Here is a 14,451-nt window from a genome sequence, read left to right as displayed (position 1 = left end):
GAAGCTTATGTGAAATATTTTAAGATAGGGCCTTCAGCCGTCTGAATATGGCCTTCAGCCGAACCTTACGTGAAATATTTTAACATTAGGCCTTCAGCCAACTTAAAGTAAAATTATAAGGTTTTGGTCTAAAAGCTTTTAACATTTCCTTATTGGAGTTCTTGTTATCCAGACCTTAAGCCCTCAATTCTTCTATTTTGTAACTAAGGCCTTCAGTCGTGTGTATTCCTTAACGCAATTTTAATAACTTGTGTTCTGCCCTTTAGCCGTATTGTTTCTGAATACTTTTAAGGGCATGTGTGATTGAGTGTTTTCAGCAAATAAAGTTTGCATGTTTGTGCAACTAGCGGCAACTAATTTGGGCCCCTTTCCACAACCTGATCCACTCTCTCCTGGGAAACCAGATCTCAACTGGTAGTAGAGTGTGGTTACGATCCACGGACCTCTGGATTATGGGTCCAGTACGCTTCCACTGGAGGGCCAAGTCAGATCCTCTTTAATTTTTTTCGCGGTCTTATAAGTTCCTAAGTGCCAACTCACCAATGAATCATGAAAATAACGGAAAACCGGGCGCACCATGGCTACTGGCAAACAGCTCTTTAATTGCTTATCACGTCCCACCCTTCTACACAAAATGCCCTTCTTGATAACATAATCATCCGACAGTTCCCCAGCCAAGAGGCGTTGCTTAATGGGTGCCCAAGTAGGGTCCTGATCCTAATGCTGAGCAACATCATCAAACAGAAGGGAAATCTCACCTAACATTCTATAACTAAGGCTGCCTCGTTCTGTCTCCCGGGTGTGCCCACTAGATGTGGACATCCGCAAGCACATTATCAGTGCTCTTCACGTGTTTAGCTTCAAATTGAAATGCAGAAATGAGTACTGCCCACCTAGCAATACGGCCAGTTTTACGTGGCCTGGATAACACCCAGCTCAATGCCTGATTGTCGGTTTCTAGCTGAAATACCCGATGCTCAAGGTAGAAGCGGTACTTCTCCAGTGCGAACAAAATGGGCAACGCCTCGCACTCGTAGACCGGATATTTAACTTCGACACCACTTAACCGACGAGACGCATAGGCTAATGCCTGCCTCTGTCACTCGAACCCCTGGAGGAGGACAGGCGAAATACCGGCATTAGATGCGTCAGTTTGGACAATAAATTTTTTATGAAAGTCCCCTCTCCGAGAACGGGAGGGTCGGCAATAGCTACCTTAATGTGCTCAAACGCGGCCTCCTGGTCAGGTCCCCATTGAAAACACATTCCTTTCCGGCGCAATCCGTTTAAGGGGGCCGCCAGCTACATTAGAGACAAAACGTCTAAAATAGATGTCCATGCCTGTGAACCTAGAAATTGCACGTTTATCAGTGGGTGGAGACAGAGCTCCAATGCTTTAGTTCGCATCCTGGTAGATGCGAATACTCTGACCTGACACTAGATGACCGAAGAAGGACACATGCTGCCTGGCTAACGTCAATTTACTGGGTTTAACAGTTAATCCAGCTTCCTGCAGTCTCAAAAAAACTTGCTGGATATTCTCCAGATGGCACTGAAACGAACGGCTATAAATAACCAAGTAGTCCAAATAATTATACACACACTAATTTCAAGTCCCCAAGAATATTATCCAGCAAAAGAGTAAGAACTGCAGCACCAGGGGCCAAACCAAAGGGAACCATGTTAAACTCAAACTGATTCCAATCAGTACAAAATGTAGTAACATGTTTACATTCTTAGCCTAATGGACTCTGATAATAGGCTTGGTTCAAATCAAGAACAGTAAACCAATTAGCACCGGCAAACCAAGTAATGGAGTTATGAAGTTCAGGAAGAGGAACAGACTTTAGGACAACCTTAGCATTCAGGCGCCGGTAGTCAACAACAGGCCTGAATCCCGCCCCTGATCCTTAGGGGCAAGGCATACGGGAGAAGCATTGGCAGATGTTGAAGGCCTGATAACACCTTGATCAAGCATTTTGGATATTTTACCTCTCAGTATCTTAACCTTAGGGGGTGAGAGGCGATATGTGGACTGCCTAACAGGAATTTCGTCAGATAGATGGATATGGTGTATTAAGAACATTAGTAACCCCCAGCCTATCACGAAGAAGCTCGCGGGACCTCTGTAGCAAGTTCTGTAACTGAGAGCTCTGATGTGGGGAGAGATGGGCGAGATCTAACTCATTAGGCAAAGCCTCAACCACCAGGATGCCGGCATCAAAATGCACAGAACGTTTAGCACATTCACAAAAACCAAACTGCTCCGCAGGAGCAAACTTAAAAAAGATGGTGTGCCCAGAATAATCCAAGACTAACCCAGTTTTATCGATGAAATCATAACCTAAAATTAAATCTACCGGCAACTTCTTGACAAGGCTAATGATAAAGGCCAGGAAAAATCCCCAACCGATACACTCCCCAGGACCCAACCATGCAGAGGCAACACCTGGCCACTGGCCACCCAACATCTCTGCACCGGAGAAGGGACGGACCGAAGTTTCGTAAGATGCCCAAATTTAAAAAAAAAACATTCGAAGCTTAATACTGAAAGGGAGCTACCAGAATCCAAAAGAGCGCAAGTGGGTTCCTCACCTACTCGAGAACAAATATAAGGAAAGGGTGGTGATGAGGGAGCGACAACACGGTTACACCAAGGTTTAAAGGCTCGATCCCGAGGTCGATGTCCAGCCCGGCGCCATTTATTGACTCTTGGAATGTGCGGTTTAACGCAAGAGCGCACCAAATGAGCCGTGTTACCGCACCTGAAGCAACGCCGGGGTTCCCTCTGAACGACCTCAGCCGATGTAATCAATTTGGAATCTCCCTTGACAATCCCCGTGGCCTGACCCTCAACTTCACGACATAGACTGTCTGCAAGCGGCAACGCAGATATCTCTACAACAGTGGCACGGAGCTCTTCCCAGGTTGAAGGACGATCACGAAAAACAAAGTGCGACTTTTCCGCCGCCCGTATTCGCCTACGAATAATAGACACAAATTCTCGTTCTGGCAAATCGATCAACAAGGCCAAGCAGGACGTCTGAACTCTGTGGATATACTGATGTAACTGCTCTTTATCCTGCTGCATCTTCCAAATGTAACGACACTCAAGCTGTTTCCGAACTGCTGTGGTCAATCTCTGCCTAATGACGAGCTCCCTCAATTCACAGCTACTTCTTAAGACTGCTTGTCCGTAACATATACAGTAGATCCATTGACATCCCAGTCGATTCTCGGTAGGTTAAAGTCGACTCCGATTAATATTACAGGGTCAGGGTTTTTCCACGCAATTGAGCAAAGATTTTCTTCGAATGAATATACAACTGCTATGGTGTTAAAAAGATTCGATTACTGAATTCACCCATGCTGGTGACTGGTGTGTAGATAACCTTACAATTTCACTCGATTTCATTTTCAATAGGGAATGCAATGCAAGGAACACTCACCCAATTACGATGTCTAACCTGTTCTTCTGATTTACGTTCCATGCCTAGTTACGTGTTTGGGAGCTTCCAACTTCTAGTTTCATACAGTTCTCGGTTCCGAGAATAAGTTGAGCGCGATAACTTTCATGTAGCGCAGAAAATTGAAGAACTCTGTCGCGAATGCTTCGTCAGTTTACTATTAAAACTTTGACGACTGAAGTGGGTTTACATTGTACGCTATCTAGTGTAGCTTTGATCATTTCGAATGGTGAGCGTTCATCAAACTATCGCCTACCCTAAGGCACCCCCATGACCACAAATATTCCGCTGCCCGAGTAGCTCACTGGGTGTAGTGCACCACAGACCCGTCAAGATGAATCCTCCACCTCATATCGGAGATCCAGAAATGTGCGGCCGAGACCGACACAGTACTGACGGAGGATCTGGCTGACACCCTCCACTCAGCTCATAACCAAAGGACTCTGATCAATTCTAGGCCCGAAATTGCTACCGTGTGGTCTGCTAGCACCCAACGATTGAAGCCATCCTTCACCACTTGCACCAGTATCCCGTACGAAGTGAGGATATCCTTAGAACGCAAAATAGGCCTCGTTGTGGCCGACACGAGCAAACACCTGCAGACGACTGCTTCCTGCATCATTGATAGCCGCAGGCAAGTCCTTCTCCACATTTCGGATGAGAGTCCCCAACAGACATACAAGCGCACATTGAATTTCTTTCCATCCCTGGACGTTACTTTCCTCAGGAGCTCCATAATGTGTCCAGAACTGGAGTTCCCGGTAACTAGTACAGCCCCCAACATCTACAACTAAATCTACGCACTCCGCAAGCCAATGTATGAAGGTAACTTGTATCAGTACTGGTCATATTCTCCGTTGTTCCACTTACAAACAGAGCGAGGGAAAACCGACTTTCTCTATGCATCCGTATAAGCCCTGATGTCTCTTATCTTTGTGGTCGTTACCGGAAATGTACGTTGTCAGCGGTAAAATCGTCCTGTAGTCAGATTCAAAGGCCGGTTCTCTAAACTTTCCCGACAACGTTGCTCGAAAAGAACATTGCGCTCCCTCCAGTGATTCCCAGTTAAGCCCCAAGACATGTCCATAATAATTACGTGCTAGTTGGACCTACCGGTAACAAATCTAGTAGCCCGTCTCGAATTGTTTCAATGTCTTTCTTTAATCGAATCTGGCAGGAATCCCAAACACTCAAGCAGTACTCAAAAATGTATCGCACTAGTGTTCTATACAGGGTGTCCTTTAGAGATGACCCGCACTCCTCTAAAATCCTCCCTATACGCCGAAATCGATCATTCGCCTTCATTGCTACATTCCTCAAATGCTCGTTTCATTTCATATCACTTTACAACGTCACACCTGCATATTTTATTGATGTGACTGTGTCAAGCTGCACGTTACTAATAGTGTATTCGAACATTACGAGATCGTTTCTCTTACTCACCTACATCAACTTACATTTTTCTTCATTGTAACTAACTGCCCTTCATCACACAACTACAAATTTTGTCGAATTCATCTTGTATACGCCCTCAGTCAATCAACGACGACACCTTTCTATACACCACAGCATCACCACCAAACAGCCGCAGATTTCTGTTGTCCCTATCCATCAGATCGTTTCTATAAATAGAGAATAAAAGCTGTCCTATCACCTGGGCCATATCTGACGTTGCCCTTGTTTCCGACGAACACTCGCCGCCGAAGAGAAGAGCAGAGTTGGCAAGAGCTGTGCTTTCTAAATCCTTGCTGATACGTGGACAGCTTTTTCGTCTCAAGGAAATTTATTGTATTTGAGGGGTAGTAGTTCCTGTGGACGAAACCGGCACACCTGAGGTGTCCACTGCGACGCGCCATATTTTGCACTGCCGCTACACTCCTAGGTAGCGGCCTGCAGACAGCTGATTACGGCCTGCAATGTCTTCAGCTGTTACAGAGCTGCGGGATGCTCCTCTTACGTACACACACAGCATGCATACACTCTGTCCTTCATTCCACTACTGCTATTTTCTGTCTCATGACTGGTTTGATTCGACCCGCCACTTATTCCTGTCCTGTGCGACTTTTAATCTCACAGCAGCAGTTCCAACCTACATTTTCAAATATTTCATGGATGTATTTCAATCTCTGTCTCCATCTACCGTTTTTCCCAGCTACAAGACCCACTAGTACCATAAAAGTTAGTCCTTGATGTCTTAACACATGTCCTCTTACCCTGTCCTTTCTTCTTGTCAGTGTTTTCCCTGTATTCCATTTCACTCCGAGTATGGAGAACCTCCTCGTTTCTTAGCTTATCAGTCCACCCAGTTCTCAACATTATTCTGTAGCACCACATCTCAAAGAGTTCGACTCTCCTCTGTTCCACTTTTCCCACAGTGCATGTTTCACTATCATAAGACGTTGCACTCCTAATGTACATGCCAAGAAACTTTTTTCCTCGATTTGAGGCCAATGTATGTTACTAGCAGACTTCTCTTAGCCAGGAATGGCCTTTATTCCCATGCCAGGCCGCTTTTTATAGCCTCCTTGCTCCGTTGATCATAGGTTATATTGATGCCATTGAAACAGAATCCCTTAACTTACTGTGTTTCATGGTAACCAGTTTTGACGTCCAGTTTCTCGCTGTTCTCACTTCTGCTACTTCTCATTACTTTCACCCTTTTTCGATTTATTCTCAGTATTCTATACACAGTAGACTCTTCCTTCCATTCAACTCATCCTGTAATTCGTCTTCACTTTCACTGAGGACAGCATTATAGTCAGCGTATCTTATCATTGATATCTTATCGCCTTGAATATTAATATCAGTCTTGAATCTTTCTTTAAATTAAGTCATTGCTTCTTCGATGTAGAAATTAAAGAGTAGGGGCGAAAGACTACATCCCTGTCTTTCAGCCTTTTTAATCTGAGCTCTACCTTCTTGGTCTTCCACTCTTCCTGTCCCATTTACTTTTTGTACATATAGCTGTACCCTACTTTTTTTCAAAATTTCAAATTTTCGAAAAAGTTTTTCAGAATTTCAATTTCAAAAAAATTTCCAGAGGTTTTTACACTGTTGAACGCTTTTTATAGGTCGACAAATACTATGAATGAGTCTTCATTCTTCTTCAGTCGTCCTTCCAGTGTCAACTTCAACGAAAGAACTGCCTCTTTGGTGCCTTCACCTTTCCTAAAGCTAAACCGATCGTCACCTAACAGGCCCTCAATTTTCTTTTCCATTCTTCTTCATATAATCTCGTCAGCACCTTGGCTGCAAGACGTGTTAAGTTCATTATGCGATACTTTCTCTCCCGACGTATCACAAACGGCACGTGGAACCAGACTGAGCTATCTTCAACTGTCGCTAGGCTTTCAAAACAACTTACAGCTGCGCTACAGACTACGTGAATTTACGTTTCACTGTTAACTGAATCGTGAAACTTCACTTCCTTAATACACAAACACGAAAGGAGTTCAGGAGTTAGACTGTAAAAGCATGCAGAAAAACCTAACTACGTGTCGTGATACTCTACTAATGTGTCACAAGCGGTATCTGCTGCCTGAGTGGGTTTTAGACCAAATACTTTTTCCCAGAACAAATTTCAGTTCAGAAACTAATTTTCAAACTTGAAGAAATGTAACATAAGAAGGAAGTTCGTACCTTTGTATATTTTAAAAGTCTTATGAGTCAGTGGAATATTAGTCTCTCTCCCAGTGTCACAAAGAACAAGGCCTGGAACACAAAAACAACTGGGATTATTAGTGAAATACTGAATGCTACAGAATTCAAGGGCAGTTGAAGGGAGAAATTTCGAAACATGTTGAAATAAAAACAGGAGTGGAAGAAGGTAATAGAGTCACCTCTTTATTTTTCAGCTGCCTCTGATAAGAAGTACTAAAATAGTGCCCAAAATCACATTGCGAGGTTAAAATTATCGTACTAATCAAATTTGGAACAACAAATACTAGGACAGACTGCTTAGTTTTTGGAGGTGACCTAGGGATCTATGTTGAGACATTCAAATTGTGCAATGACAAATATAAATTCTTAATGAAGCAGCAGGAAGAGTGGGTGTCCGAATATCATTTGGTGAAGCAAAACATGTGTCTTGCAACAACCATCCGCCAGGCTGTTAAAAACTGGATATGGGAACCTGGGAGAGAGCTCAGTTAAAATATACAGGCAAAACCATTCAGGAGGTTGACCTGAAAAAAAGAAAACTGGTTACGAAATTAGTTGACACAAACTGGGATCTAAAACTCTCACTTTAAACAGAAAGTGTTATTATGAAGGAATCGAAAACTGAGAACAGGAACTAAATACGACAAGTTTCGGTCCAGAAGGTAAATAGAGACTAAAGGCAAAGAAAGAAATGGAAGTGTGCCCGAAAGCCAAAATTGTGTGGGCATATTAAAAGAATGAAACCTACCAGATTAACTACAGAGGTTGTGTTATTCTACGAAAGTGGCATTAAACCTAAAATTGAAACGATATAATGGTTCGGGGCCGTTATGAAGGAATCAAGAATGACACAACCTGAAATGCCAAACAGAAAGAGTTTTAGTAGACCAAAAACACAAGACCACCGGAAGATGTGATGTGACGAGCAGCAAAGAGTCAATTCTGAACGAATGAAAGTGATGTGGGTACGAAGGAAACCCAAAAAGCTCTGAAACTTCTTTTTAGTACATCGACTTTCCCCAGTAAGGCATAAACATGAATAATAGTAATAATAATAATAATAACTGTTCCAGCATCTCACGTTACACAAAAGATTTTATGTATTAATAATATAGCAAAAGCACATAATGAGTAATCAGGCATTCGTAGGGGACAACTGCGAGACTGTAGAAGGATGAGTGAGTATGGGAAGAAAAGAGACCTTTCAGGAGGAGAAACAGCTGCATAAAGATGTAGAGCTCTCACGGAAGCCAGTAATGAAGAAAATACTGATAGGCAGAAGGAATGTATAGAGAGGCTGTACGAGGGAAGTGAACTTCAAGGCAATATTATAGGAACCGAAGACGAAATGGAGATAGGACGTTGCGAAAATAATCCAACAGAGCATTGCACTGTAATACCCAAGTCGAAACAAGTAGATGACATCCCCACAGAATTACTGAGACCTTCCGAGAGCCAACCACGGCGAAACAGTTCTACCTGGTGTGTAAAGAGTATGTGAAAAGTAAGGTTTCCTTATACTTCCTTAAAAATGTAATAGTTCCAGTTTCAAAATAGGCGTATGCTGAGAGGTCTGCATATTAACAAATAACGGATTATTTACAGAATAATGGAAAAAGCGGTAGAGGCTGACCTTGGGGAAGATCGGTTAGGAGTTCAAGAGGAATGCAGAAACGTAGGAGGCAACGCTGATCCTAAAACGTAACTTAGAAAATAGGTTAGAGGAAGACAAACTAATGTTTATAGCAGCTGTAGGTAAATATTCTTACGATGTTGGCTGGACTACATTCTCTGAAAATCTGGAGGTAGTTGGAATAATATACAGGGAGCGAAAGGTTATTTACAACTTTGTCAGTAACAAAGTCACAGTTGTAAGTGTCGAACCACATGAAAGAGAAGCAGTTGTGAACCAGAGACAATTGTGAGAGGGGAGGTAACGTATCTTTGATAGTCGAGTAGTCGAATTAAATCAAACAATGCCGGAAAACTATACTAGGAAATGATACACTAGAAGTAGTAGATGAATTCTGCAAAACAACTGATGATGTGCAAAGTAGACAGGAGATAAACCTCAAACTGACTATAGCAACAAAAACGGTACAGTTTTGAAAAAGATAAATTTATAAACGAGGAATAAAAGTTTCTATGTAAGGAAGTGTCTGAAACGTAGTCAAGTGTGGAAGTGGCACGCGGACGATCAAGAGGTCAGACAAAAAGGGACTCTAAGATTTTCAGATTGGACGCTGCAGACGAGTACTGAATATTAGACGGTATATCGCATAATTAATGAGGAGGTACTAAATCGAACTGAGGAAAAAAGAACATTTATGGCAAACTCTGTCCAAAAAAAGACATCGGTTGACAGGACACAGCCGGACATATCAAGAAATGGCCGATTTGGTGATGGAGGGAAGTGTCGTGGAGAGGGGCTGGGGGTAAGAGCTGACAGGCAGAACAAGGAGTTATGTAGAGGTGATGAAAGTTGGACTGGATAAGCTAGCTTGGAGTGTTACATCAAACGAGTTTTCAGACAGAATATCACATCACCAACAACGGAAGCATATTCATCCGTTTGTGAATTTACACTTAAAGGAAATCTGTCCTCTAGATATGGAACTGTCACGTGTTGATGGTATTTACAGTACCTTTTACGGGCTGTATAGATACTCAGCCTGAAGGTAGTGGAGCCATACCACGGAGATTATTTTCGAGCTCAGATGTGAGAGCAGTGAAACGCTACGGATTTGGACGCCATATATCACAACTCTTAGAGCTTCCTCAGGAAGCACCACGGAATCGCCGCCCGGTAATTTACTACCCTAGCGCTTCCTAACATTGTGTGGCCACTGCTCTTGGCACACCGTGATATCTCACAACTCTGTTATTACTGCTGCTGACTCAGCATTAAAGCTGTATTATAAACGTTAGTTCCGAGCCCGTTCGTGCTTAATAAATTCAATCACAGCAAATTATTTACAACTAGCCTTTCCCTAGCACGTATGCGTTTGACACATATCGACTGAATTGTCTTATTTTGAAAAGACAGAATGATCGATCTGTTTTATTGCTAAAAACATTCTAAAGGAAAGACTGCATAAGTATTTCCTTATTTAAAACATCCGGTTTCAGCAGACTTTACTGTCGTCTTCAGGTCCTATAAATCTTTTCACTATGAAACTTGCTTGGTTAAGTTGGACCTCATGCCAAGTTCTCATTCGGTTAGAAAACAGAACATTATAAAAGACATAAATGGTTGTAGCTCCGCCGTAAGCTGCACTGAAAAGTATCTTTTTTTTTATTTCTTAATAGCTACTAGTTTCGGAGACCAGTGTCCCTTTTCAAGCCATCCTACAAACAAAATTATAGGTGACATGACAATTATATACAAACGAGGCACGTGTGTAAAAAATAAATGTAATGTTTGCTTATTGGAGCACAGTATGTGAAATTACGAAAATATGTTGTAAGTGACTAACCGTTTCAATGTTAAACGTGTTGTCGCAATAGTAGCGCTATGGGTTTAATATGTAAAAAAATTAATCCAATTTTGCTCATTAGAGCACAGTATGTAAAACTATGTAAATCTATTGTAAATGGCTTGGCTAAGTGTGATTTATGGTATGCTCCCCATTTGCTTCCACATTTTTTATCTTTGAGCACAATGCCGCACATTGTGGTTTTTCGTTATTCAACCTAATGCAATTTTGGTTCATTGTATGTAAAACGGTATTACTGTGTTTTATATGAAAATATGACTGTACATATACCAATGAATTACTGTGGAGGTGATCTGCACAGGCGACAGTCTTCTTGTAAATTTGCAGGTTGATTTGTTTTTGGAGCGGGACCTGCCGCACGTTTTGGTTTAAGTAAAGTAAAGACATGTAACCTTTTAGTGTCCGGACACAAATTATATGTAACGCATAGCCGTATAACTACTGGGAACAGCTCATGCACCTGCAACGTGTCCTGGAGGTGCAATTCGACGTAGTCGCCAGTGACTGCTCACATCAAAAGAATATTTTAGGATTGTAATATGTTTTAGATATATAATAAGTTAATGAAAAGGAAAGGAATGTATCATTTAATGAGTAAACTTTTTTCTTAGACTCGTGCCGCTGTCGGCGCCCTTCAGAGGTTTACCTGGTAACCATTGGCGTCCCTGTACACCAGTTCTCTCATTTCCGTCCTGTGTGGTGTGTCATACTGTTGTTGAGTCGGCCACAGTGCCATTTGAATCACAGCAGGGGCAGTTTTTGTACCTGACCTATCTCCTGTAATTGTCACATTTGCGGTATGATATGCACTTATTAAGGCAACTTGTAAAACAGAACCATGACACATCTGCATAACTTACATGTACATTACTGTATTAAAATTGTATTAATACTTCTCAATGTGGCTTATGATAGAGCTACAACCATTTATTTCAAGACAAGTTACATACCTACTTTTTAGATGTACAAATATTTGATTCAAAGGAGTTTGTGCTTGCTAATTGTGGTACAGGAATCAAATTTCTGTCCTCGACAAGTGCTGCTTAATATGTAAGCTCTGTCACTAGTGCCAATATGCAGCCCACGTATTTTTTTTAATGTAATAGAACAATCAATTGACAACAGTAATGTCATGCCTGTTCAGTCGGAAAAAGTTTTAATATTTTGAGAAACAACACAATTTTATATTGTTGCCAAGTCCGGCTTTTCGCTTATAATCAGAGACTTATAATTATACTCTCATTATAATAAGCAGTCTACATGTGTTTTGTATTTTAAATCGTTAATTATTATAATGGATATTTTAATTTGGGTGCAAGGACATTATTTTCGACGTATCAAATATTATAGAGCAATTTATATCTCAGTAATATTACATCTGAAGGAAATAAGATTTGATACAAACATTACATTTTTTATTTACATTGCTGATATCTTCTTGCAGATATTTCTGATTTGGAAAGCACATAGTGACTCTTGATAAGCATCAGTGAACAGTTTAGATTAATTTGAAGCTGGGGCTCTGGGTCGATGAGTCGCCAGGCAGAGTAAGTCCGCTCTCCATGGAGAGAGAGTAATATATCACGGTTCTGAGCGGTGTCGGAGAGGTTGGATGTGAGCCAAGTTGGGCTTGTTGACAGTGGAAGCACGAGGCGATGGGCGCCAGCAGAGGAGGGAGCCCCGTTTCCTGTCTGACAGGCTACACAGAGTGCAGGCTGGAACGTCCTTCACTGGTGTTGAGTTCGCAGATGTGACTGAGTATTCTGAAATTTTGGACACGGTGTATTAGCACGGATTTGCAAGTAAATGTGATGAGCATGTGTCAGAAAGACTGAATTTCGATCAGGAACTGTAAACTGGGATTTTTCCTAATTCTGACATCGTTTGGCCAGACTGGCCAGAGTGACTGAACTTAGTCCGCTGTAATCCTTTGTAACTTGCTTGTTAAATGAGCTGGCCGTTAGTAATCGGTTTACAAGCCGCTGTGAATGGAGCTTTCGTTGTATTTCAATGGGCAACTATTCTGAAACATATTAACAGAATCTTCCGTCGGTTCTTGGTAGAACAACAATATAATAAATGAAAAGCACAAGTTTGCTTTTGTTCTACAATATTACTTTTATTGTTAACCAGTTTTCGGCTTACAAGGCCATCTTCAGACATTTACTGATTAGGCGTATTATCACCAAAGAAGTTAAATGTTTAGCAGAAAACATCGGAAGAGAAGTAACACACACAAGAAGTTAAATGTTAGCAGACAACATTGGAAGAGAAGTGTTACTTCTCTTCCAATGTTGTCTGCTAACATTTAACTTCTTTGGTGATAATAGGCCTACTCAGTAAATGTCTGAAGATGGCCTTGTAAGCCGAAAACCGATTAACAATAAAAGTAATATTGTAGAACAAAAGCAAACCCGTGCTTTTCATTTATTATTCTGAAACAGTTATTGTTTACACTTTTTAAATTCATTTATGAATGTGTTCGCAGTGATTAGTAAGTAGTGATTTGAATTTATTACTTGCTGTTGTGAGCTTTACGGCTCTGAAAGAGGTTTTTGAAATATGTAAGCTCTGTATGTTAAATTGATGCTGTTGTCTGTTGTTGTGTTTTGTGTCTAATACTGAGCTCTTTCAGTAAACCTCTGAGTAACGGCTAATTTTGATATATGGTTGATGACTGACAGTTTAGCCAAAATTGTGATGTACCTGTTTGCATGTGCCGTGGGTCCAGGTGGATGTCTAGCAGCCAGCGATACTGATTAAGACTGTCTGGGATCTAAATCCAAAATCATTATTAACGGGGAGTAACCAGTCTTAAAAGTATGACTTTCAAGATTGTGTTACGTAATTGTTATCTTCTGTAATCATTCTGAAGTTCTGTTCAACATATTGGTTTTACTAACATTGAGCTGTATTTTAAAAATACTCTGGTTTGTCAGCATGGTGTTTTAACAGTTGTTCGGCTGTTATTAAATTCGTAAGATGATGACTTAAATTGATTGTGAGTCTTGTTTTTACAGTTATTGAGACGAATCATCTTGCATGTCCTTACGAATTTTTTTTGTAGCATAATTATAGCTGTAAACATTTAAATATTTCAGCTAAAGTTAGGTTTTGTGACTAAAAGCTGTTTTACTGAAAATCTCTAAGGTACGATGTATTTAGGTGATTTTTCTATGTGTTTTCAAAGTTGTTATTTAGCTAAATGTACATTTGTTACAGTCTGTAACCCAACTAAGTGTATTGGTCCTGGCCTTCCGTCCTACTGCCTAGTGCCAAAACAAGTTTCTGGCATAAATATTGTGTTTATGCTGTTTTGAATTGTACTGCCTCCATTTAACATTAATAATTTTTATTTTTTATTGGAAATCCACATATCAGCCTTGGGCCATTTTCAAGTACTGAAACTTATTTATATCTCAAAAGACGTCAGAGTTTTGATATATAAGATTTTGTTGTTTTAAATGGCCTAAGAGCACCATTGAAAAATTTACCAAGACTGTGGTTCCATCCAAAATGAAAATTATATATATATATATATATATATATATATATATATATATATATATATATATATATATATGTGTGTGTGTGTGTGTGTGTGTGTGTGTGTGTGTGTGTGTGTGTATTCTGTTTACGTTTTTTAGACATACAAATGCTACAAGATGTATCTCTTCCATAACTTGTTTTATAAAGTGGTACAAAAAAATCGTATCGTTCAGGTACCTTTGAGCACAGTCAAGATGGCTGCTCTAGGGCTACAGTGTGATTTCATTTCAATGCCCACGAAAATATTATACTGTTATTGGTTGTTTCGTTCTAATACT

The sequence above is a fragment of the Schistocerca serialis genome, chromosome 7 (assembly GCF_023864345.2).
Source record: "Schistocerca serialis cubense isolate TAMUIC-IGC-003099 chromosome 7, iqSchSeri2.2, whole genome shotgun sequence".
Lineage (NCBI taxonomy): Eukaryota > Metazoa > Arthropoda > Insecta > Orthoptera > Acrididae > Schistocerca > Schistocerca serialis.
The sequence above is the reverse complement of the archived record's forward strand: the minus strand, read 5'-3'. Positions refer to the sequence as shown.